General features: G+C 47.0%; 1 protein-coding gene across 5 annotated transcripts in view; it reads left to right on the top strand.

The window, feature by feature from the left end:
- The window catches only part of CAB39L (calcium binding protein 39 like), a 698,257-nt gene that overhangs the window by 108,096 nt on the left and 564,167 nt on the right, over window positions 1–25,994 (top strand). Inside the window, exon 1 of one of the 5 annotated variants that reach the window (XM_078657348.1) lies at window positions 24,216–24,324. The exons of the other annotated variants lie outside the window; for them this stretch is intronic. The gene's annotated coding sequence lies outside the window, so the exon portion shown is untranslated. Of the gene's footprint in view, window positions 1–24,215; window positions 24,325–25,994 lie in introns of those variants that run through there. 5 annotated transcript variants of the gene reach the window in all.

Genomic DNA, 25,994 nt, shown 5'->3' with positions numbered 1-25,994 from the left:
TGAAAAGATGAAAGTTTCAGCTTGAAATTAAAGGAAGAGATAATTTTTATAAGAGTAGAAATGCCCTTTGTACACAATCATCTACTCATGGTTTGACGGCGCGGCTCTGAAGTCTAACATGGGTGACCGGTGTGAAATCCTAGCAGATTGAGGCTCCGAGCAGTGTTCACTTTGAAGGTAGAACAGTGTAAAGAGATCCTCGTGGCCAGATACCAATGCCTACAGTAGCCTTCCCCAATGCCCACACTGTGTGAGCCTCTACATACCACCACCGTGGTGATGATTGGTCATTCATTTGCAGGTTATGTTCAGCCTCACTGAATCTTCAAAGAGCCACGTATAATCTTTGATGACGGAGACACTCCACTGCAGTTCATTAATGAATCCACTTTAAGAAGAGCAGATTAAGGCACCACCACAGTGCTTGTTTCAAATCCAATCAATATAATTTGACATCAATCCACATAATTCAACTCAACAACACAATAACACAACACACCACATACATCTAATCCACACTACAGAATTCCACATCATGCCACAAAATTCTACAGCACACCACATAATTAAACTCCCACATACCATTCCACAACACAAAATACCATTATACATAATTACACTCAATAACACACAATCCCACTCCACACAATTCCAGTAAACTCAATACCATATAATTACTTCTCACAACATTCTACCATGCCACATCATTTCACTACACAAATACACTCCACACCCCACAATTTCACGCCACACAATTCCACAACTAACAATTCCAATCCAACCCACATAATTCCACTACACACCACATGCATACACTCCATAACACATGGCTAAAAGACATTGCCATTTACAATGCCATTAGCTCTAACTCAAATAAATCCGAGACCTATTGCATTTCCAATGCTTGTTTTGTAAGTTCTGAGGGCTGCTAGATAGGTGTTTTTGTCCTCAGGTGAGTATTTGCTTCTCCACTTCCTTTCCGCTTGACGCAGAGCAAGTTTTAATTCCTTTAAGTTAGAGGAAAACCATTTCTGGGCTTCGTGGCGACGTGCTCGATGTATTTTCCATAGAGGGGCATGTTTATTGCTGGCTGTCAGAAGCCAGTCTGACAGGGTTTTCTCATTCTGATCCATAGAGGATTGGCTAATGGGGATTGAGTTGGTCAATGTTTCTAGGAATTGACATTTGTCAATGGTGTTCCAGCTCCTAAAAGACCCAGGGTCAGGTAGAGAAATTTTAGGTTTGGTAAGATTGTTTATGGAAAATTTCATGAGATGGTGGTCGGACCAGATACAGGTAATCACATCTGGATTTGTCATAGTCAGGTTGGTAGACCAGACCTGGTCTAATGTATGCCCTTTGATGTGATTAGCAGTGGTGATGTGCTGACTGAATTTAAGCCCCTTTAGTAAGTCTATTAGTTCTGCTGAGTGAGGTCCACCTCCTGGGTCATTTTCCCTCGTCCTAATAGGAATTATTTTTCCTTATTGTGTTTCCCATTTCTGTGTTTTTATTGTGTTTGTCTAAATGTATCTATATCTCCTTATTGATAAGTATTGTATTGATGATAGGGTGGGATCATGTATTTAACAATTGTCTGAATAAATTGTATACTTTTTAAAGAATTTATTTTTACATTTCCTCTTTGTTCATCTTTCCGTTGTGAATCTAGTGCTGTCTATGCAAGTATGCCTGCTGTGTAATTTTGCCCAAAGGGGACTTCTTGTTTGACACCCGTAGTTGAAATCACCAATCAGTTATATTTCCGCGTGGTTTGTTGTGAAATGTGTCATCTGTTCACTCAGAGACTGCGAGAACTGCGTCATACTCTTTTGGTGGTCTGTAGAGTAGAACACAGACTAGAGGGGCAGAGTCGGATTCTAGTTTAATTACTAGGTTGTCTACTTGTGATAAGTCGAGGGGTGTAAGTGCTAAGAATTTCAAGTCTTGGTAGACTATCGCTGCCAACCCCTCCCCTGTTTTGCCCTGAGGGCGGTTGGCTTGGAGGATGTAGAAGTCGCTGGGTAATGCTGCTAGGATGTCCGGGGAGGAGTCCTGTGTTAGCCAGGTTTCTATGAGCAGTAGGATATCTGGTTTTTCGGTCACCAACAAGTTGTGTATATCTAGTTGGTGTTTGACCATGGAGCAGGTGTTTAGATAAATAACTGTTAGGGGCTTTATCTTGTTGATAGCCTGGAGGTTAGTACATTTACTCGAGTGTGTACAATGGTAGATTTCGGGGAAGGAGGATCTTTTTACCTTTATCCGTTCTTGGCAATATTAGCAAGAACGCGCCAGTCGGCAGCGAGTTCGTCTGAGTGGAAAGATTTGAGTTTGGACGTGAAGTAGGAAGTAATTTGAGCATAGTAGCTTGCCTCTTGCCCCGGACGGGCTTGCCTCTGCGGACGTCCACTGTGCTCCTGCGTTGCTACCAGCATTTGTAGCCCTTGTCAGCCTTAGCCCCTCCCCCACTTCTCTGATTGGCGCTCAGGTGGCGATTATGCTAGGAAGTGAGACGGGCATGTGTGACAGCGGTTTGTGGCGCGGTGAGTTCAATTTTAAAATAAGCAGTGCATCAAATCAATTTGTGACATAAATTCAATGGCAAATAATAGTTTTAAGAACAGAGCGGCAGCACAGGTTATCGCAAGCAGCGGCACCGTCAGTGTGATCGCTCCCGTGTTGCTACCAGCTTTTGTAGCACTTGTCAGCCTTAGCCCCTCCCGCCCCCTTCTGTGATTGGTGCTCGGGTGGCGATAATACCAGGAAGTGTCGGGCTGTTGTGACGGCGGTGTTTGGCGCTGTGATTTCAATTTTAAAATAAGCAGTGCATCAAATCAATTTGTGACATAAATTCAATGGCAAATAATAGGTTTACTCAGTGGCGACCCCATCAAGTTTTTTTTATGTGTAGAAGATAGAGGCCCCTGTGGCTGCGACAACAGGTCTCCACAGCAGTAAATATTTTACCTATTCTAGGCGATTGTATCTTAAACCTTATTTAAAAGGATTGGGTTTCTGGCATGTGTGTATAGCCGTTTTGCATTTGCAACATTTGCCTAATGTTCACTCGCTTTTTGTTATCACAAACTTTTTGAGAGCAGTATTAAGATCAGGAAATTAGAGACATGATTGATATATATACAGGTATCTCTGCGATCTTGCACAGTGATGATATATTGTTTTAATGGCTAGGTTATTGCATTTTTATCTTTGTATCTTTTATGGCTGTGATTACTGCTGAGTAAATATTATTAATATTACTGGGGAGGAGCCAGCAGCACTGTTGCAAAACTGGTCTCCAATAACAGAAACAGCCCCAACCACTGCAAAATCGGCCCCATCCTTCCAGCCTCTCGGGGAAAAGGCCTGATGCCCGCTACGGCCAGTCCGGCCCTGATTAGGTATTATATTAAAACTTGGTCTTCTCATACATTCAAGAGGGAGAAAGGAGTGCAACCTGATTCCTATAATTGTCTAATTATCTCTAGTGAGTTTTACTGCCCCAGCAGTTTGGGGTTTCTGCCAAATTCTCATGACCTTCATACCTGCACTAATGATGGTAGAAGGAGTTAACCCAAGGTGTTCACTGTATAACAATATACCCACAAAATATCTTATTTGCTACATTTTAATGAAATGCTAATGTAGTTGGGAGGAAAACACCTTATTTATTTTTGGATTGTTGGAGGAAATTGGAAGTATTTGAGTCTCTTTATTCCATTCTGGTCAAACTGCTTGCCTTTTCATTGATTGAAGCAGACAACAGTTCTGGTATTACACACTTTAGATTGTTTATGCTTGTGGGCGACATTTCAGATTTTTTGCTTATTCTCCTTTAGGGATGGTTAAAGTATGAGAAATGGGATAGCTTTCAAATAATGGCATTTAAAACTAATTAAAGATAAATGAAGCTGTCCTCATTTTAACAGGACATACCAACTTTGTTGGGACAAGGAGGAGCAGAGTTGCCAAGTACATGATGCCTTTGTACATGCCTTTGTACATGTCATATGGGCCCCGATTTAATATCGACTACACTATCCCCAAAAATACAGTGAAAGCCCACAATAAACTTAAATTTATGAAATTCCTAATTAAGGAATTTCGATCTGGTTGAAATGCGTGTAAAATTGCCTATTGGATATGTAGATTATATGGTGAGAGGAAGAAGACTTTCTGTGTACACTTTGTTTCTGTCCACCTTTATGTTGCTGTGAGTGAAGTTCTAAGACCCTTATTCCGCTCTAAAGGGATACGATGAAGGAAAGATGCATTTGAATATTTCCTCATGAGCTGAAATCTCAAAATAATTACATAAACTAAAAAACTTTAAGATTAGATGTAGATGTTTAAGAAGCAGGATGATTGTTGTAAGTGTAGTGAGCGTTCACAGGTGGGGTATTTGCCTCTGTAACTAACATTTTTACCGTCTGCATAGATCGCTAGTGGACAACTTATATGATTGGAACACACAATTTATATCAAATGATGAAAAGTCGTAAAGGACAACGCTTAGAATACCCTCTTTTTATTGTAGTGTACTATGCTGCTTTTAGCTTGCAACTGAATAAGATTGAGAAACATTTTTATGAGAAGGGACACATGATAAACTAATGCAGCCTATCAACCTTAGAATGGCTAAAAGCCACAGTTCTTATTTTAACAGTAATTTAGTTCTAGACAGTCAATGCTTGGGCATCGGAGCCCTCAGGCTATATTCTTTCAGTCAATCAATCCATCACAGTATTTAATAGAGCGCACTACACACCCGTGAGGGTCTCAAGGCGCTGAGGGGGGGGGGGTGAGTGGGGGGGGGGGTGCTGCTGCTACTGCTCGAAGAGCCAGGTCTTGAGGAGCCTCCTGAAGTTGAGCAGGTCCTGGGTCTGCCGTAGTTGGGTTGGGAGGATGTTCCAGGTCTTGGCCGCGTGGAAGGTAGGCTGTTCCGGTAGGCTGGACCGGATTTGTGGAGTGCTTTGTGTGCGTGGGTGAGGAGCTTGAAGGTGATCCTCTTGTTGACGGGGAGCCAGTGCAGGTCTCTTAGGTGGGGGGGTGATGTGGCTGCGACATGAGAGGTTGAGGATCAGTCGGGCCGAGGCGTTCTGGATGCGTTGTAGTCGCTGTAGGTGTTTGGTTGGAATTCCAGCGTAGAGTGCGTTGCCGTAGTCCAGCCGGCTGCTGACGAGGGCTTGGGTCACTGTTCTCCTGGTTTCGATCGGGATCCACTTGTAGATCCTGCAAAGCATGCGGAGGGTGTTGAAGCAGGAGGAGGAGACGGCGTTGACCTGCTTGGACATGGAGAGGGAGGAGTCGAGGATGAATCCCAAGTTGCGTGCGTGGTCTGTGGGTGTCGGTGCTGTTCCTAGTGTTGTCGGCCACCAGGAGTCGTCCCAGGCCGACGGGGTAGGGCCAAGGATGAGGACTTCCGTCTTGTCAGAATTCAGCTTCAGGCGTCTGTTCCTCATCCACTCGATGACCGCCTTCATGCCCTCGCGGAGGTTGGTTTTGGCGGTGTGCGGGTCTTTGGTGAGTGAGAGGATGAGCTGGGTGTCGTCGGCGTAGGAGATGATGTTTAGGTCGTGTTGGCGGGCCACTTGTGCGAGAGGGGCCATGTAGATGTTGAATAGCGTCGGGCTGAGGGATGAGCCCTGGGGTACGCCGCAGATGAGGTTGGTTGCTTTGGCTTGGTAGGGTGGGAGGCAGACTCTCTGGGTTCTGCCAGACAGGAAGGAAGTGGTCCAGTCCAGGGCTTTGTCCCGAATTCCGGCTTCTTGGAGGCGCGTTCTTAGTGTGCGGTGGCAGACCGTGTCGAAGGCGGCCGACAGGTCCAGGAGGATGAGGGCAGAGGTTTCGCCATTGTCAAGTTGGCGTCGGATGTCGTCTGTGGCGGCGATGAGGGCTGTCTCGGTGCTGTGGTTCCGTCTGAATCCGGATTGCGACGGGTCTAGGATGTTGTTGTCTTCGAGGTGGCAGGTCAGCTGTATGTTGGCGATCTTCTCAATGACCTTTGCCGGGAAAGGGAGCAGGGAGATGGGCCGGAAGTTCTTGAGGTCCTTGGGGTCTGCCTTGGGCTTTTTGAGGAGGGCGTTGATTTCGGTGTGCTTCGAGCTTTCCGGGAACGTCACGGAGTCGAAGGAGATGTTGATGACCTTTCGCAGTTGGGGTGCGATGGTAGCGTCTGCTTTGTTGAACATGTGGTGAGGGCAGGGGTCTGCTGGCGATCCTGAGTGGATGAGTTCATGATCTTGCATGTTTCGTCGTCGTTGACGTGGGCCCACGAGGTCAGTAGGTTGGTGTCGTTCGGGGTGGGGTGTGTCGTGGTCGGGGCGGGCGGGACGTTGAAGCTGTCATGGATGTCAGTGATGTTGCGGTGGGGTAAGTTGGCAAAGTGAGTCGCACAGTTCTTGCGAGGGTGGGATGTCGTTGGTGTTGGCGCTGTTGGTTGAAGAGTTCCTTCACGATGCTGAAGAGTTCTTTGCAATCGTGTGCATTGTTGTCAAGGCGGGTTTTGAATGAGGCTCTCTTGGTCGTTCTGATGAGTTGGTGATGTCTGCGGGTGGCGTCCTTGAGGGCAGCGTGGTTTTCTGACGTGCGGTCTTGGAGCCATTTCTTCTTTAGCTTCCGACATGTGTGCTTGGAGGTCTGGAGTTCTTCGGTGAACCAGGCAGCCTTCTTGCTGTGGTGGGTGATGGAGGGTTTCTTTAGCGGGGCGAGAGTGTTGGCGCAGTCTTTGATCCACTGTCTGAGGTACCGGGTGGCGGTGTCTTGGCCGGTGGGGTTGCTGGTGGGTTCAGGGCGAGGGCGGAGGTCAGCTGGTCCTCGGTGATTCTGCCCCAGCAGCGACGAGGCAGCTGTTGGGTGCGGTGGTGCGTGGTTGCCTTCTTGAATGTGAGGTGGATGCATCGGTGGTCGGTCCAGTGGAGTTCGGTGGTGTAGTTGAAGGTGACGTGGGTGCTTGTGGAGAAGATGGTGTCGAGCGTGTGGCCGGCTGCGTGGGTGCGATCGGTGACGAGTTGCCGGAATCCAAGGTTGGCGAGGTTGTCGACCAGGGTGGCGAAGTTGGTGTTGTTGTTGTTCTCGAGGTGGTAGTTCAGGTCCCCGAGGAGGATGTAGTCTGTGGAGGAGAGTGCCTGGGTGCTGGCGAGGTCGGCGATGGAGTCGCTGAACAGGGCCCAGGGTCCGGGGGGTCTGTAGACGAGTGTTCCTCTGAGAGTGGTGTTGGGGTCGGTGTGGATCCGGAAGTGGAGGTGTTCGGCGGAGTTGAGAGAGTCGTCTGCGAGGGTGTGGATCTTGAGTGTGGATTTGTGGACGATGGCTATTCCTCCTCCGATTCTGTGGGTGCGGTCTCTGCGGGATATCTTGTATCCGTCTGGGATGGCTATGGCGATTTCTGGTGCCGAGGAGTTGTTCCACCAGATCTCGGTCAGGAATGCTACGTCTGGTTCCGTTGTGTCGAGAAGGTCCCACAGCTCAATGGCGTGTTTGCGTGCAGAGCGGGTGTTGAGGAGTATGCAGCGGAGGTGGTTGGGTCCGGTCCTTGGAGGTTTGGTGGTTCTGTCGCAGGAGAAGTTGCAGGTGTGGCAGGAGAAGGGTCCGTGGGTGCGTTTCGGGGCAGCCTGGAAGCAGCGGAGGTCCCCGCCGGTGTTGAGAGCTAGGAGGGTGCTGGCGTCGTAAAGGGTTCTGGCGCTGGGCGAAGTGGGAGGGAGGAGCAGCTGGGAGGCGGGAGCGGAGCGACCAATGGGCGGGTCACAAAAGGCAAAAGGGGGCGGGGCCACAGGGGGCAGCGGCGAGAAGCGGGGAGTGGGGGGGGAGGCAAGGAGCGATAAGGGCAAGCAAAACAACAACAAGCAGAAGCGCTAAGAGTAACCTGTACCTAAGCAGAATTAATAACGAACCCGAGCAGTCAAACCACAGTGCAGGCAGGCAGCACAGGGGAGCACACCGGTGGCGAACTCGCGGCGGCAGGGAGACCAGAGACACGCGCGCACAGGAGGAGCCGTGCGGCGTGCGGAGCGACCTGATCTGCGAGCAGGTCAAGGGTCACCAGGGTATTCTTTGGTGTGGGCTATAGGGGTTTTAGATGTGGTCGTCCTCTCCTCATTTGCCAGTAAGGGTGTTAGGGATGTTGGTCTGAGCAAGTTAGTTTCACCTTTGTATACTGTGTAGTATTTCAGCTATTTGTTTGGCCCCACTTCCTGGTGCTTAGTGCTGGAGTTCCCCTTAAAGCCCATTTAATCAGTTCCCAGAACCTTCTACTATACTATCTTTTTCAAATAAGGCTGTAGGGCTGTTTTTAGTATTTCTATGACTCTATTAGGTACCTGCTTCTTTTTAGGTAACATGAAGTTATTATAATATTTCCTGCATGCTTTTATTTTTAGTTTATCTTCTGGGCTTTGCTTTTGGGTTGGCACCTTAATAGAGTATTTAACTTGTACTTTTTAGGTAGCATTCTCCGTACTAGTTTAAATGATTTTTATTCTGGTTGCCATTATGTATCTGCCTAGTGATTACAAAACTAGGGGTGACCATCCTGAGTAGGTTTTCAAAGTCCTTGACTATGGCTTGCTATTTGTTTGAATTCCAGGTCTTAAGGTCTTCACTAGAGCCTCTACAATGTTTGCAATACATGGTGCCTTGATGGCAAACTAGGGGTGACCATCCTGAGTAGATTTTCAAAGTCCTTGGCGATGGCCTGCTATTTGTTTGAATTCCAGGTCTTAAGGTCTTCAAGAGAGCCGCTACAATGTTTGCAATACAATGGTGCCTTGATGGCAAACCAGGGGTGACCATCCTGAGTAGATTTTCAAAGTCCTTGGCGATGGCCTGCTATTTGTTTGAATTCCAGATCTTAAGGTCTTCACGAGAGCTGCTACAATGTTTGCAGTACATGGCGCCTTGATGGCATAATTTCCTGGTCTCCATCTCATGGATTTCCCTTTAGATATCGATAGTAGCTGTGTCAAGGGCCACCATCCTCTCCATGCAGTTGGCATTTCAGGGTAGTTATGAGGGGGTCATGATCACATTCCACGCTCTGGATCACAGCCATGTTGTGGACTATGTGTCAAGATTCCATGTTTAGCCATGACATAATCAATTTCGCTAATTATTTGCTCTTCCCTGAATCTCAAACTGACTGGAGCATCTGATTTATTATGGCCATTTCACATACTGCTGCCGTTATATAATTTGTCAGTTATCGCTGACGTCCTGAATATTCCTTACATATCCAGATTTATATTAGGGGTGCTTTCAGCCTGCTTGTCCCCATACAGAAGCAAGAATCTCCCTCAAACATTGTTTTATTGGTTTCACCCACCCCTCGTGCTTACCTTGAATGGCAATGTTGTCATTTTTTATACTTCCTGCCTTATGGCAGAGCCCGACTCCTAACGTTTTGGTACTTGCATCCATTATTACAAGGTTGCTCCATTGCAAATCAAATACTTTTAATGGTCATGCTTTTCTTGTATTAATCATGATTATTCTAAATACATTTTCACGCTTTTCTCACAGACAAACAGAACCTTCATATTGACTAACCCTGTCATGCAGTAAGGATTCTTTTGCATAGTTGGGCACACTTTTGGATTAAAGTTCTGCTAACCACAGAAATTACATTAGTTTACCACGATGAGTTGGTGCATCTGTTTTGGTACTCATTATCTATTCATTGGGTTAAACACCTTCCCCACTTATCTGATTTCTAAAATATTTTGGTTGCTTGAACCGTGAATATACGATTGTCGTTATATGCAGTTTGTTCAACAATATGCAGAACTTGCAATCATTCACCTTCCCACACATTCTATGTACCAACATATCACACAGAAAACAGAATTCAGCTATTCCTTTAAACATTAGATGCATTACCTGGCTGACGATCTCCTGACCAAACAGGCGAGCATCCTCTTGCGTTAAGGGGGACTGCCAATCATAATGAAAGGGCGAATGGCGTATACTCGAATATAGTATTTTTAAGAATTCTTGCTCGATGCCCATCTGATTCTACTATCTTATCATAAAAATTCATAAGTTCTTAGTCCCTAATTTAAATTAGGAAGTTTATTTGGTGGCTCATTATTTAAGGGAGCGATGCAATGGAATGGAACAGAGAAATGTTAGGGTGCGGGGCACCAAGTGCAGATTATTACCTCCATAGTCCAGCCAATCCTATTAATGTTCCTGTAGGGGTGGAATTGCTGTGGGGCCTGCTGCTTCAGGTAGGTATTTAAACTACTAGATCTGCGAATGTCTTACCTGAGAATAAGACTCTGAATCAGTGGCAAAAGAAAAATAGGAAGATGCAAGAAGGAGGCCAGCTCATTGAGAGAAACGCTGGCTTCTGAAATATGTGAGCTAAGGTATGTGTGAAAGAAGCATGTCAAAAACTAAGGGCCATATATATCAAAAAAGGGAATTGTGATTCTCAAATAACGATTTTTACCGATTCGCTATTTGAGAATTGCAAAACATTATGTATGTAAAAATTCCCCCCAAAAAAGCGATTCGGTAAACATCGCAATTACCAATTTCTTAAATTGCGATTCCTTAATTGTGAAATCGCAATTAAGAAATCGCAATTTTGCGAATCTGCTATTCAGATGCAGCATGATGACATCACAACCAGAAAGTGTGACTGCCCATGCTGTTTCTGATTTCCTGCGGCTGTATTAGAGGCTGGGAGCAGGAGCACGCCACTCAGAAGTCCATCTGTAGTGTAAAGACTGTTGGAATTCCAAAAGAATGACAGGACCCGGAAATCAGGTAGATGCTTGTTTTAATCGACCATCCACTCTCCTCTCTGGAGAACACCCCAACATTCCACGGGGAACTTCAGGATGGGAGAAACCAACAGGGGCAGGGAGTAGGGGTGGACAGATTGTACCAACAGGCTGATTCTAACACATCTCCCTTCCTTATAATGTTATGTTATGTTATGTTATGTTAAAATGCGTTTATATAGCGCACGGCTACTCTAAAAGAGTGTCCCGGCGCTTTCCACAACAGCTACAGTGTAAAACATAACACAGAGAACAGATCCCAAAAGCAGGAAAAAGAAAATCCACCTAAACAGAAAGATTAAAAAGCCAAGTTTTCAGGTTCCTTCTAAATTGAAGCAAATTGGGAGTGCTGCGAAGTACCAGTGGGAGCGAGTTCCACAACTGGGAGGCCTTGAGGCTAAAAGAACGCCCCCCCGTACGAGCCTTCCTCACCCGTGGGACCACAACAGTAAAGAGGGATTCAGAGCGAAGAGAGCGGGCGGGACGATAAAACACCAATCTCTTCTGTAGATATCCCGCACCTGAGCCAAACAGAGCTTTGTGCACCAGCGTCAGGGCTTTAAACATAATCCGTTTACGGATCGGCAGCCAATGCAACGTCTGCAGCAGCCCAGAAGCCCGTGTTCGTCTATGCAAACCAAAGATCGCACGGGCTGCAGAGTTCTGTGCCACCTGCAGGCGCTGGACCAGATAGTCCGGTAAACCTAGAAAGAGAGCATTGGCATAATCGAGCCTCGACCCGATTAGCGCCTGCACTGTAATCCGTCTGTGCTCCGCAGATAGTAAAGGGAGAAACTTGCGGAGCATTTTCAGAATACCGAAACAGGTGCCGGCCAGGCCGAGAACATGCGCTCTTAAAGAGAGCTTGTTGTCAAGCCTAACACCGAGGTTCTTGGCAACCTGGGAGGACTGCACCGGAGGGCACATAGCGGCCGGCCACCACTGCCGCCATTCGGGATCGATGGCACAGCCGAAGAATAAAACCTCCGACTTGCTGGAGTTGGCCTTCAGGCTATTACGCTGGAACCAGCCGAAGACCATATCCAGACAGTCCCGAATTCTCTCCCCCTCAAATGGCTGATCTTTGCCACATGTGAAGAGGAGTTGCGTGTCGTCGGCGTAGGACACGATCTGGGCTCCGTAAGCCTCCACCGCAGCCGCCAGGGGGGACATAAAGATGTTGAATAATGTCGGGCTCAACACAGATCCCTGTGGAACCCCGACTCCCAAAGGCGGCATCTCGGCGGAGCTCTGGGACACCCAGACCGTCTGGCGGCGGCCTTCCAGAAAAGATGTAAACCATCTGAGCACCGTCCCCCTTAGGCCGATGTCATAAAGCCTGGCGAGAAGCGCCTCATGGGGGACGGTGTCGAAGGCCGCCGACAGGTCCAACATGACTAACATGGCCTTGCCACCCACATCCAAGGTCTCCCTGATGATCTCCGAGACCTCCACCAACGCTGTTTCCGTACTGAAATTCGGACGGAAACCGGATTGGGATGGATGGAGCAAATTGTTGGATTCAAGAAAGCTCGACAAGACGCCATGGACATGTTTCTCCGTGATCTTAGCCAGAGCCGGGAGAAGTGAAATTGGCCTGTAATTGGCCAACACCTCGGCATCAAGACCAGGCTTTTTCAGGAGGGGGATCACCATCGCCCTTTTCCAGGAGCTTGGAACAATCCCCTCCCGCAAGGAGGCATTGAGGATCGGGTTGACCAAAGGATCCACCACTGCCGCCATCCCCGCCAAGAACTTGGCGGGGCAGGGGTCCAGTGGTGAGCCAGATTTAAGGCTGGCCAGCAGCGCCCGAGACATGTCACTGGAGACAGGTGGAAAGTCAGCCAGTACTGCCGTGGACATGGGCGATGTTCCGGGTCCTGCCCCATGGCCGCAGCCATCCTCCATTGAGCTCTCCGAGAAGGAGGCCTGAATTGCCTTAATCTTGTTGGTGAAGAAAGTGGCCAGATCACACGCCCACGCCTCAGGTGACACAGGCGGGGGTGAGTAAGAGGTCGGGGACGTGAACTCCTTCACTATCGTGAAGATCTCCTTGCAGGAGTTCACCGACGCCTCAATCCTCCTAGCAAGGTAATCCCGCTTGGCGCCAAAAATAGCCCGGTGATAGTCCTTCACCACAGACCTGTAGGCGAGTTTGGCCTCCCCATTATATTGAAGGCGCCAGGCCCGCTCAGCAACCTTACACTGGCTGCGAGCCACGCGCAGCGCCTCGGTGAACCATGGCGCAGATTGTCGTATCGCGGTGGACCTGGGGGTTACCTTTGGGGCGAGAGTATCTAACCTCTCAGTCAACCATCGCTGCAGGGCCTCGGTGTCTCTTTCCGGGTCGCCCGAGAGAGAGCACGGATGTTCCGTGAGCGCCTGCTCCAACACAGCAGGCGTCACTCTGTGTAACGCTCTCGAGGCAGCTCTGTGCACCGCGGGGGCGCAGATACCAGATCGCCCGTTCTCCAACACGGAAAACTCAATCAGCCAATGATCCGACCAGAGCACCGGCCGTGCAGCGATGTCAACAATAGGAACAGAGGAGAACACCTGGTCGAGGGTATGCCCTTTCTCGTGAGTAGGCCCTAGCACAAATGGTGCTAGGCCAAGCGTAGATGTAATATCTAGGAGTTTAATCCCATCCGGATCCTCCAACACATCAAGATGAAAGTTAAAATCGCCTGCAAGCAGACAATGCTGCGCAGAGAGAGCCAGCTCCGAGATGGCTGTCTGTAGGTCATCCCAAAAAGAGCCCACCGGGCCGGGAGGCCTATAAACCAGCAATCCCTTAAGCGCTTGACCAGGAGACAGTCTAAGCATGAAGCTCAGGGATTCAGAGCCCTCGATGGAGTTCACAGGAAGAACTGAGCAGGAAATGTTTTTCCTCACCACCACAGCGACTCCTCCCCCCCTACCCGTAGCTCTGTCTTGGCGGAAAATATTATAGGTTGAAGGGATCGCAGTAAAAATATCTGGGTTCGACGCCTCTCCCAACCAGGTTTCGGTCAGGAGCAGGCATAACGGATTCTCCCTGACAAGAAGATCGTGAATGTGCAGGGCATGCCTTGCTACCGATCTAGTGTTAAGCAGCAAACAGCGATGTTTCGCATGAGCCTCGGGTGTCCTAAGGACACTACACTGTGCCCCCGTGGGCGACCAGCCACAAGCCGGGCAGAAACGTTTCCCCCTGTGACGACCAGGGAATACAGAGCGACACAAGCTAGATGAAGTGCGCATAGCGTGAAGAGTCGCCGAGGAATAGTGGATCATCCTTACCCTCACCTGACCAAAGTCCTCCGCCGCCCCGCCGCCTCCGGGACGCTGACGGGCGCAGACGGGCAGGACTCCGGCACGACTCAGGCACAGAGAAGGCGTCCACCCGCGCGTACCGCTGCGCGTAAGGGAGCGACTTTAAATAGGCTCTCCAATGAGCCCTTGGCGCGCGAGTCCGCTCAAAGATGGCGGCCGCCGCCGAATACCTAGCCCCAAACAAAGATGGCGCCCGAAATGAAGACCCAGGACCAGGACCCACAAAGTAGTGGTGTTTAGGAGGCACAAAGGTGCCCTTTTTACGTGCAGTAAGGGGAGCGGAATGTAGGCAAGAGGCAACAAGTTAAAAGCGAGGGTAAATATGAGCCCAAGACAACAACAACTGTTAAAAGCAGGAAGCAGGGTAGCAAACGATAGGCTGGACAGCGCCAGCGGGGGAACAGCAAGAGCACCTAGCAAACAGGTTATGGTTTCACACTTACAATGTTGTCAAAACTCCACCATTGACCATTTTCAAACTGTACCACATTTTTCAATACTTTAACAATCTTACTAGGAGAGTGGAACTTGCTGAGAGTGGTTCCCGACTTGGTGTTCCTTTTGGCTTGTGCCAGGTCTCCCACCTCCCACCTTTGGACCTTCACTCCATGTTTTTGATCATACCACTGTTTGTACTTGGTCTGATGTTGTCTGACCTTCTCTCCTGCCTCCTCCCAATCTACTTCCTTGACATCACCACCCTTTAACCAACTAGGATTTAACTTGGTACATGGCTCCCTTCCACGTAAGGACACAAAAGGAGAGACCCCAGTTACTCTATTGGGTGATGTGTGATAAGCCCACAGACATTGCCTCAAAGAGTTTTCTACGTCATGTCCATTGATGGTAGCCAGCTGGATATTTTCTTTAATGACCCTGTTCGCCCTCTCCACCAGGCCATTAGCTTTCGGACAATAGAGGGCTGTGGTTTCATGCCTTATGCCTGAAATTTTCAGAAACTCCTGCATTTCTTCAGAGGTGAATTGTACCCCATTGTCAGTAATTAATGTGGAAGGTATACCTTCCTCATAGAACACCTCTTTCAGAAATTGAATCACCTCTTTGGTAGTGATGTTGTGCTCAAACTTTTGCTTGATCCAGTGTGAAGTATAATCGATCAGGACCAACATGAATCTTTTCTGCACACCCAGATTCTGCATGGGTCCGATAATGTCCATTGCCAATTTGTTCCATGGTTTGTTCGGAACACTTACTGGAGACAACGGAGACTTGTGTATCACTTTAGACTTATCGCTTTTTGCACAGGCTCCACACTCCTTTACCACTTCTTCAGTCATGGCATCCATTTTTGGGAACCAGAAATTTGTTCTTACTCTTGCCTTGGTGGTACTGCGCCCAAGGTGGCCTTCATGCGCCAAATCAATGACTCTCTTCCATAGTTCCCTGGGAGGTATCACTCTATTGTTGCGATAAATGTTTTCTCCGATGACACTTAATTCATTTCTTATCTCCCAAAATTCCTCCACTTCCGCTTCAACTTCTTTCTTCTTGTTTGGCCATCCCTTCTTGACATACTCTTTTAAGACACTAAACTCTTTGTCCTCCTTCATACCATCCTCCCACTCTTTTTCCGTGATGGCAGGAAAATCCATCATCATTATGGGACTGTCCAGAGCTTCCTCAGGTACTCCTACCTCTGGTAATGGTGATCTTGAGAGGAAATCTGCAAAGGTATTTTCTTTTCCCGGTACATGTTCAATCTTGAAATTGTAATGTTCCAGTCCTAGGATCCATCTGCTGATGCGCGGGGTGCAATTCTCCAGGCCTTTCACAGAGAATATAAACGTGAGTGGCTTGTGATCCGTCCATATAGTGAATCTCAAACCCCATAGAAAAAACTTAAAATGCCTGACTGTCCAAAAACAAGCCAAGACCTCACGTTCGATTACCGAATAGTTTTTTTATGGTGGAGAGAGACTCCTGGACGCATAGGCAATAATCTTCTTCTCATTTCTATTTTTCTGGACTAAGGTGGCACCCAATCCATAATTTGAGGCATCAGTTGCCAGGATAGTCTTCTTAGTCGGGTCAAAAGTTCCATGGGCTGGGGAGCTGATTAAGTCCTCTTTTAAGGCATTCGCAACGGCCTCCTGCTCCTTATTCAACACAAACTCCCTGTTTTTCTTCAACATCTCTCTCATGGGTTTGCACTTCGCAGCAACATTTTCCACATATTTTGACATATATTCCATTAGCCCCAAAAAGGACTTGAGCTCTTCTTTGTTTCTTGGATTGGGGGCTTCCTTTACTGCTCGGATCAAACTACTCTTTGGTCTAAATCCTTCTTTCGAAATCGAATGGCCCAGGTATTCAACTTGTTGTACTTTTATTTTGCACTTTTCTTTCTTCACTGTTAGGCCAGCATCCATGAGTCTTTTAAAAACTTGCCTCAATACCCCATCGTGTTCTTCAGAATTCTTTCCATAGACCAGAATATCATCTTGGAAGCACATTGTGCTTTCCACACCCTCCAGGATCTTCTGCATTGCTCTTTGGAAAATAGCTGCCGCTGACGCAAGGCCAAAAGGCATGCTTTTGAACATGAATGCTCCGAAAGGTGTAATGAACCCCGTGAGTGGCCTTAATTCCGGATGTAGTTCGAGCTGGTGATACGCCATGGATAGATCTATCACACTGAAATACCTTGCGGGGCCCATGGTGCTTAGCATTTCATTGATTACCGGCAAAGGATGTCTTTCTACCCAGATGCAGTCATTTAAATTGTGCAAGTCCACACAGAGGCGAATCCCTTCACCATTGGATTTGGGCGCGATAACTATCGGAGCCAACCACTCTGAACAGTCTATAGGTTGGATTATATCCAGGTCACATAACCTGCGCAGCTCATTTTCCAGAAGCTCTTTCAGTTTAAAAGGCACTGTGCGCAGACTGTCCACCACAGGTTTAACATTTTTTTTTTTAAACAGATTTTTTTATAGACCACAGGTTTAACATTTTGCTTTAATTTGATCCTGTGTTGAAAATCGTGCAAACATCCAAGTTCCTCTTTGAAAAGCTGTTTGAATTCTTCACAAAATTTTTCACCCCCCGGAAACTTCTCTGTGAGCAGAACTTGTTCAGCACTATTAGGGTCTAGTATGATTCCCAACTCCTTTTGATGTACCCATCCTAAAAGATTAGATCCCGACTTTACAACATATACTGTCCCATAGGTTTTCCTATCCTTGAATTGTAGCTGCACATCCATCATGCCCAAAAGGGGAATGTTTCCTTTATTGTATCCTGTGGGAGAAATATCTGGGTTTTTTAACTCACTAATCTTATTTTTTCCCATGGAGACATAATCATCCTTATTGAGTAAAGTGAACGGAGAACAAGAATCAGCAAACATTTCAACACGTTCATCATCAATTAATACATCACATTTTGGATAGATAGAATTCACTGTGTCGCTGACATCTTTTACTTGTAAAATAAACTTTTCCATTTTTTGTTCAATACATTTGACTTCTTTACTTCCCACCCTTTCTGTATTTCTATCCTGATCTCTTGTGTGTAATTCACCATCTCGACACACCCTGGCAAAATGCCCCCTCCTATTGCATTTCTTACAGGTGACATACCTGGCTGGGCATTGAAAATAAGTGGCAAAATGGTTGTTGCTGCCACACCGGTAACACTTTGGACCCTTCTCTCTGTAATCTGTCCTGGTGTTGGCATTCTCTTTGAACCCCATCTTATACACATCATTCCTGTCTTCTTCATCATTAATAGTTGCCACCACCTCCCCATCCGGTTTCATTTCTTTTACACACCTTGCTGTGTGTTCCACTGAATTAGCTAATTCAATAGCTTCTCTAAGCCCAGGGTTCTTTGCCAATAATTTCTCCTGGATGCGTGGATTATTTGTGCACCTCACAAGTTGGTCTCTTATTAAAGAGTCTGTGAGATCCCCAAATTCACATAACTGTGTAAGTCCCCACAAAACTGCGATATAATTCTGGACAGATTCCTGTTTGCCTTGACACCTTTTAAAAAATGTGTGCCTCTCTAGAACCACATTGATTCTATCCCCAAAATGTTTTTCTAATTTTGTCATGGTCTGCACAAACACATCAACTTCCCCAACATCATTTCCTTCCTGCTCTGGCACAGGTAGTGATTCATATACTTTACGCCCTTGTACACCCAGATTATGGAGTAAAATATGTTGTTTTCTTATTGAGTCAAACCTTTGCCCCCCTATGGCTATGAGATACGACTCAAAAAGTTTCACCCATTCCTTCCAGCTAATCTCGGGTTCTCCTATGTCATTCAGGAAGGGCGGGGGTTGGTTCATGCTTGCTGCTGCCATTTGGAATTATAAGGGGATGAACCAGAGACTAAATAAACAGGGAGGGTTTGGAATTTACTAAAGGGACACAATGCTACACAATTTTGGTACTATCTCTATTAGGTACAGGCACATTTTGCAGCAGTACCCCCAACTCAACAATCGGATGCGAACAGTAGGCAACGCTGCAAAGTCAAAGTCAGAGTAAAAATGGATGTAAGAGAACCTTCACTATAACCCACGGGGCGTGGGCCACTAAATGTCTTGTGGGATACTGTTCCAAGGTTTCTTACTTGTACTTCTTCACCACGAACTACACCTTAAATGTTCCTTGGAAACTCTTCACAACCGGAACACTGAAACTGACAGAAAATTCCGCTCCTTAGCTCCTGGTGCGCCGGCCAGATCGCATGACGCCGGATACAGCTGACATTCTGGAGGCGTGTGAGGGCGGCCCTTTTCCTGATGCGCTGACAGAATGCGCCGGCTCCGGAACACTAGTCACGAAGGCAGTCAGTTTCCGACCAGCTGACTAAGGGATCGAAGCGCAGGCGCCAAACAGAGACGCTAGTCCATGGAATCTGACAGGAATCTTGACACAGCGCAGGAGAATCGCCCGCTGACAACCCTGCTGCAGATCCCAAATACGCAACGACGCTGCACTCCTTCCGATAATATACACCCAGAAACTACAGGACACACTACAGGTACGATTAATTAGCGGTCATCCGGTCAATATTACGTCTTCTCCTGAGAAATCACCTCAGCATACACCAAGGAAGTCAAGCTTCCTCCGCTACATGCGCAATCTTCCTCCTGCAGACACGCGGCAGTGTAGCATATACCTCTTTTTTCTTGAGTCAGTCCTTTTATTTTTCGGCTCACACTCTAAGCCTTACCCGGCCCTGTAGCCCAGCTCCGCGGTTTACACGACATAGACTCCTTTTCACCTATTTTCCTGACAAGGCAGATGGGTGTCCGATAGCGGTGCAATACTTCTTTTAGAAAGGTCCTTCCTCGCGTGTGGAGAGAGCACACAAAGGGGAAATGGTCGCTACTGCCCCCTGCTCAGTTCCGTCGCCAGTGTTGGAATTCCAAAAGAATGACAGGACCCGGAAATCAGGTAGATGCTTGTTTTAATTGACCATCCACTCTCCTCACTGGAGAACACCCCGACATTCCACGGGGAACTTCAGGATGGGAGAAACCAACAGGGGCAGGGAGTAGGGGTGGATCAAAACCACTATGGATACATAGGAGAAGGCAAAGGAGGCTGCTGTAAGGAAAAGGCACAAACATTCAGTGAAAAAGAACTTGAGGTCCTCATTGAGGAGATGGTGAGGAGCCATGAACAGCTGCTTGGCAAGAAATCTCTGCACATCCCAGAGTCAGAGAAGCGAAAAATCTAGCTGAACATACAGGCTAAGATAAATGCCATTGGTGTCATACAGCGCTCCATCGAGGACCTATGCAAGCGTTGGTGCGACTCGCGCTCAAGGGCAAAAGATAAGGTTGCCAACAGGCTTGCGGAGGCAAAGAAAACTGGTGGAGGTCCATCTACTGAGCATGCATCCACGTCCCCTTGGTGATTTGGTGGAGTCCACGCTACAGTCAGAAAGCATCAGCTGGGTTGCAGATATTGACAGCTCAGCCACGCCCAACATCAGACAAGGTAGGAAGCATGCTAAATCAGCCCTGACCTATTACCCACTAAACACCGCACTCAGGAATGCCTCAATATCTAAGTATCATTGCTACTCCATTCCACAATTTTGCAATGCATCGTGGGAGATGTAGTCACACACATAACACAGTTAAGCATTGACACACAGCAATATATCAGCAGTTGAGACGCAACAGTAAAAAACAAAATGAATTACAGCAGTTAGGTATACCAACTGTATTGAATTTAATTTTGTAAATAACAGAAAGCAGGACAGACAATAAGTAGTTCTCTTGTATTCACAGGTGAACCTGTGACACAGGGTGATGACACAGAACTTGATGAGCACCACAGCTACAGGAACAGGTAGGGGGAGAGGTGACAGAGCACACAACACAGCCAACACCTGTGCAGAGACAACGCCGTTACACTGTGCCTCCACTCCAGGAGATGGAGGGAGAACTAGAAGGCATACAGGATGAGCCACATCCATGCCAAGAAGAGCAGGCACGGCAGCAACATGACCAGTCTCCTATGGACCGTAGCAACAGCAGTCGTATGAGACGCAGGCCAAGGGCACGAAACACTGCAGATGTAGGAGATGAATCTTCTGTCTGTTCTGGGCTGGAGGAAACAATGGTCAAGGTTCAGCATCTGCAAGCAAAAAGCATGCGGTCAATTAACAGGCAGCTGGTGTCTGTCAATCTGAATCTGACAGACATAAAGAAAGGCATCAAAGAGCTAAACCACACTGTTGAAGAGGGCAATAAGGCATGTGCAGACAGCATTAAGGAAATAACCGTAGCCATCAAAGAGCTCTGTGCCACAATGCAGAGGGACCATGCATCCAAACGCAGGGAAAAGCAACATCTATTCATCCGTCGGGATCATTACAGTAAGGCAGTCAACCGTTTGTGCAATGGCACATCTGTACTATCAAGATGCACTGTATCGATGCAGATTGAAATGGCACACTGCAGCAAGGATATTGCCAAGGGTTTGGTGCAGGTCACCAATGCAGTTGATCAGCTACAGACAGCAAACATATCTGGCACAGGTATTCTGGGGGCAGGGGACAGTGAGGAGGTCTCCAGCCGCAGCAGCATTACCCCACCCATGACTGAACCCAGACAGTGTAATGTGAGGCAGGGAACAGCATCAGATGCCTCATCAAGGGAGGGTAGTCTGAACATTGAGCTTGCAATTGCTGTCCGTGAACGGAAGAAATAGACAGTATTGCCACAGATTAATGCTAATGGGTGATGAAACCCATGGCATACTGTACAGGGGCGGGAGCAGAAGGCGGGGAAGGAACTGAGTCTGAAACCTGGAGTAACGATTTTAAGGAGGGTTTTATTTTCGTATAAGCTTTTCTTCTCCTACTAGAGAGTCTTATGCGGGCAAACTCGTCCGGCTCCGTTCTTACGCCCTTGGGGAAAGCTGGAAGTTCCAGGGTGGTTCGGCCACGCAGGGGAGGTGTTTCAGCCAGACCGGTGGTTTCGGCACAATCCTTCACAGGCGGTGCCCTCCGTATACGCCGGGACCGTAAAGAAAGGAAAAGGAAAAGCAATCACTGGGACGTCCAGAGCAGGAATTTTGGGGCCGGGAGTGAGGGAAACCAAAGTGCACAGTGTATTTACAACAGCTGGTACAGTGCCTTTTTAGTGCTCGGGAGGGAAAAGGTACAAGGAGACTGTACACGTATTTACACTGGCTGTCAGTCGGTAGGCTGGCCACTCCGACTCACCCAACCCGCAACTCTGCCCCGTTCCTTTGTTAGCCACGCTCCTCCCGCGGGAGCGTGGCGGGGCGATTCGCCGAGACATTGGCCTCCTGGCTTGATGTCCGCAGCTGGGCTCGTCGGGGCTTCTTCTTCTCCGCAACTCTTCGATTCCGCTCTCGCTCTCCACTCCGTAACGCCTTCTTCCTCCTGGGAAACGCCGTCCTTTGTCTTTCGGGTTCCTCCTCCTTTTGGTTCCGTGACGCTCCAGATGGGCGGAGTCACGTCTTCCTGAAAGGCGAAATTAAAGGCGCCTTGTTCTTTGTCGTCCTCTTAACCCCAACGGTGTTCAGTGTCTGTAAGTGGTCACTCCTCTGGGTAAGGGGAGGTAGGCTGTTGAATGGGAACAGAAAGGGGCGACAAGGGAACAGCTGACCACCAGTCTTGGGATTTATCATGTTCCTCACAGGAGCGTCCCGCCCCGTCACACATACGTACAAATGTCATTCAGTATTTTATGTCCTGTGTACATGACATGTTAAACAACAAAAGCCACACAATACTTGTGATTTGTAGGCTGTGTGAATACCTTTTACCTGATGTTAAGGTATATTAAAACACAGTTATTCAACAGTCACGAGTTGCTTTGTGTCATCATCACTAGTTGCGGGTTATTTCATTACGTCTCTGTCTACCATCTGCTGCACCTACACCACCTGCTGGTCTGAGACGTGGACCTGGTTCCTCAACTTCATCTGATTCGGAATCTGTGAGTTCCATTGGTATGCCTTTTGTTGTTGCGACTTTGTGCAGCATGGCACAAATAGTCTCGATCTTGCAACAGGTCTCTGGCCTATACTGCAGGGCTCCTCCACTTTTGTGCAGACAGCGGAACCTGCTCTTCAGTATTCCAAATGTCTGCTCGATGACATTGCGCCATTGTATTTTCTCTCACTCTGATTAGCCGGATTGAGGTATGGTGTGGAGATGAATGAGCGCACAGCATATGCACTGTCACCTACAGGATGAAAAGCATATGGTTAATCACTGTCCTATTCATGCAGAAGTAATGAGTCCATCAGCGTGTGCAAAGTTGCATTTACCTAGCAGGTATCCTTCGCCAAATTCACCCCCAGTGAGACATGTGTATAATCCACTGTGTCTAAATATGAAGGAATCGTGTGTACTGCCAGATATTTGGCCACTATATCAGTTATGTGTTTTGCGTTACATATGACCTGTATGTTGAGTGAATGGAATGATTTCCTTTTCCTGAATATGTACTCATTATCTGAGGGGGGACAGAGGGCTACATGTGTCCCATCAGTGCTATCTGGTAGAAATGCAATTTGGAATGCTGTACTGCCTGTTGTGTGGTGGGGAATCTGAAGTAATGGTGTGTCCTCTGTACCATTGCATCCAAGAATGCTTGAAAGAAGCACAACAGTAAACTTTAGGACACCCCTCCTGCTGTTGCTATGCCCCCCTATGCTAGTAGGTGCAGTAAACAGAGGACCTGCACATGTGTTGAAATTGCTTGGGTCCTGCGGGTTGGATGCTCAAGTATAGGTTGTAGGTCAGCTATCAGGTCTAGTATAGTTGCTGAGTCTAGTCTGTACTTCTCATGTATTTCTTCCTCTGTTTGCTGAAACAGGGTTATGCGCACTCTGTAAACGTGTTCCTATCTCCTCCTCCTTCTCTGTGCTTCAGCTTGAATCCACATCCTCCTCGCTATGACATACAGCGCTGCCATTGTTAAAGACACAGAGGCATTCTGGGCCTCTTTAAATAAGTTGCACCTGGTTTCCAACTGCCCTGAGTTGTTGGTAATTTGAAGGTGCAAAATTGCGATTTTTGCTTACTTGTAATTTGCACATTTTCCATACGTTCTATTGCAAATTCGCAATCTGCGACATACATTTTTGCAAATTCGCAATTTGGGACTCTCAAATTGTGAATTCGCTAATGGTTTTTCGCAGATTTGTTGCCTCGCAAATTTGGAAATCGCAATTTTTGAGATTATCATTTTGCGATACAGAACACTGTCATACATTGGGACATGCTAGTTTGCGTTCACAAAGCACTATTTTTGTAATTCGCAGCGTTTGCGAACGCAAAATAGCTTGATACATATCACCCTAAAAACTAATAGGGCTACCTTAACCTCTAACTCTTCTGGGATCAAAATACTGAGAAGCCTTATTTATAGTAACTGCTAGTAAGTAATAGAGTCTTGTTGAAAGTTGTCTGTAGTGCCACAAATGTCACTTTATTCCCCCTTAATAGAACTTTGTTATAATTGAAATGTGTGTAATAAAATCTGCTGCTTACGATGACATGAAGCAACACATTTGTGATATTAAGCACTAAATAGAAAAACACATTATAAAGAGTGAAGAAAGTTTTCACATACAGAGAGAAAAAGGAGATAAGAAGAGCAAGATAAGGTGATCTTCAAGAGGACCTGTACACGGATGAAAGGAGATGGAGAACTTGGAAGAAGAGGAGGAAGGTGTAGAAAAAGGCAAGTCTAATCAGGAGAAAACTGAACAGTGCTGGTAGTGGAGAACAGAATGAAAATGGTGATGAGGCTAGAGAAAGATGGTGGATGAAAGGAGAGGCTAATGGGAGATGAATGGGATCAAATATATATGTTCCAAAGAACAGTGGGTTGGAATTGGAATGCTACCTGAGCGATTGCTAGTGGGTAGACAAATTGTAAGCATTCCTGTCATCACCTTTTGTGTGTTTGTTGTACCGCCCTAAATGGCCTGGGTATTCCCAAGTGAGGGTCTTGTGCTCACTGCCAGTAGAACCATGCTACACTGGACTTAAGATCTCCAATCAAGCGAAACCAGTCTTTGATTGCCTGTTTTCTGGTTCAGAGAAGATTTGACCTGACAGTTCGGGCTGAACTGTTCCTTTTTGATCAGGGACAAGACAAATTTGCATATCAACTTTTGTGTGTTAGTTGTATGAAAAGGCCTCTTGTGGCTTGTTGTGTCTTTGTTGCTTTAACATGTGGTTAGCCTTATGACCCTTGGAGTCTACTTCTTTGTCCTGGTCACAAAAGAGACAAGGTCCAGACCTTTAGAGCTCTGTTCAGTCAGGTCACAGACAGCAGATTTAGTCCTCATGTCCAGGAGTGTTCTGAAGTGAGTGCCTGGAAAATCCACATTTATGCCTGGCACAAGCTAGTGGGTGGGAATGACTCATGGGCATACCCTAACCAATGGGGTGGAAGTTCCCAGGGCTAACCCTACCTACTTATGGCTTTTCCAAGATGGCGGAAATCTTCAGCCACACTAAACATAGGCTCTGAGGGTTTGGGGGGGGGGGGTGGTGTACTATGGTGATCATAGTGTTCTCCTACACCTAGCATTAAAATCCAGTTTCAGGCAATCGCCTTATGGGCATTAAGGCCTACATGGGAGGGCGGAGGGGGGGCATATACATTTTTAAAAGGCAGGTTTTGACCTTTCAAAATGGGTTATTTTGACATGTCACTTCAAATGATATGCCTGCAGTCATGTTTGCACTGTGACTGTAGTGGATGGTACAGTGGGTGTTGCTGTCCTCTAATAATATTTAACTCATAGACCCTGGATAGCCTTTGTACCATATACTAGGGACTTAAAGGTAAGTTAAATATGCCCATCTGGGTGTCTGTCAATTTCACTATGTTGAAAAGGAAGTACAGACACTTCATCTTTGGTTAGAAGGGGGAAAGTGCACAGAGGTCTACAGGCAGCAAACTGTGGGGGGACCCTGCAGAAAGGGCAAATGTCCTACAGTGTCTCTTTACCAATTCCTGTGACCATCCCAAACCCTACAACACCCATACGTCTGTCACTCTCACAACTCTGTAACATTCCCATAGAGTTATAGCTTGGTGAAATGTCCAGAAACAACTTAACGTTTTAAACTCTAATAACTACAGAAATTCATCAGTTATATTTATCTTAAGAAACTATAACTTGCTCACAAAGGTGGCTATCACTCGCGCCCCTACCATGCTAGCTTTCGTATCAATAATTTCATTGCAAATGTTGCAATTATATTATCAGTGATGTCAAAGATGATGTCATCAGTAATGTAATATGTGTTGTCATTAGCAGTGCATGGTGAGGGAAGGAGTTATAGTTACCTTGGGGCAATTTTTAAAACTTTTGTGTGTGTCCCAGTGCCATTGGG

The sequence above is a fragment of the Lissotriton helveticus genome, chromosome 8, assembly GCF_964261635.1.
Source record: "Lissotriton helveticus chromosome 8, aLisHel1.1, whole genome shotgun sequence".
Lineage (NCBI taxonomy): Eukaryota > Metazoa > Chordata > Amphibia > Caudata > Salamandridae > Lissotriton > Lissotriton helveticus.
The sequence above is the reverse complement of the archived record's forward strand: the minus strand, read 5'-3'. Positions and strand labels throughout refer to the sequence as shown.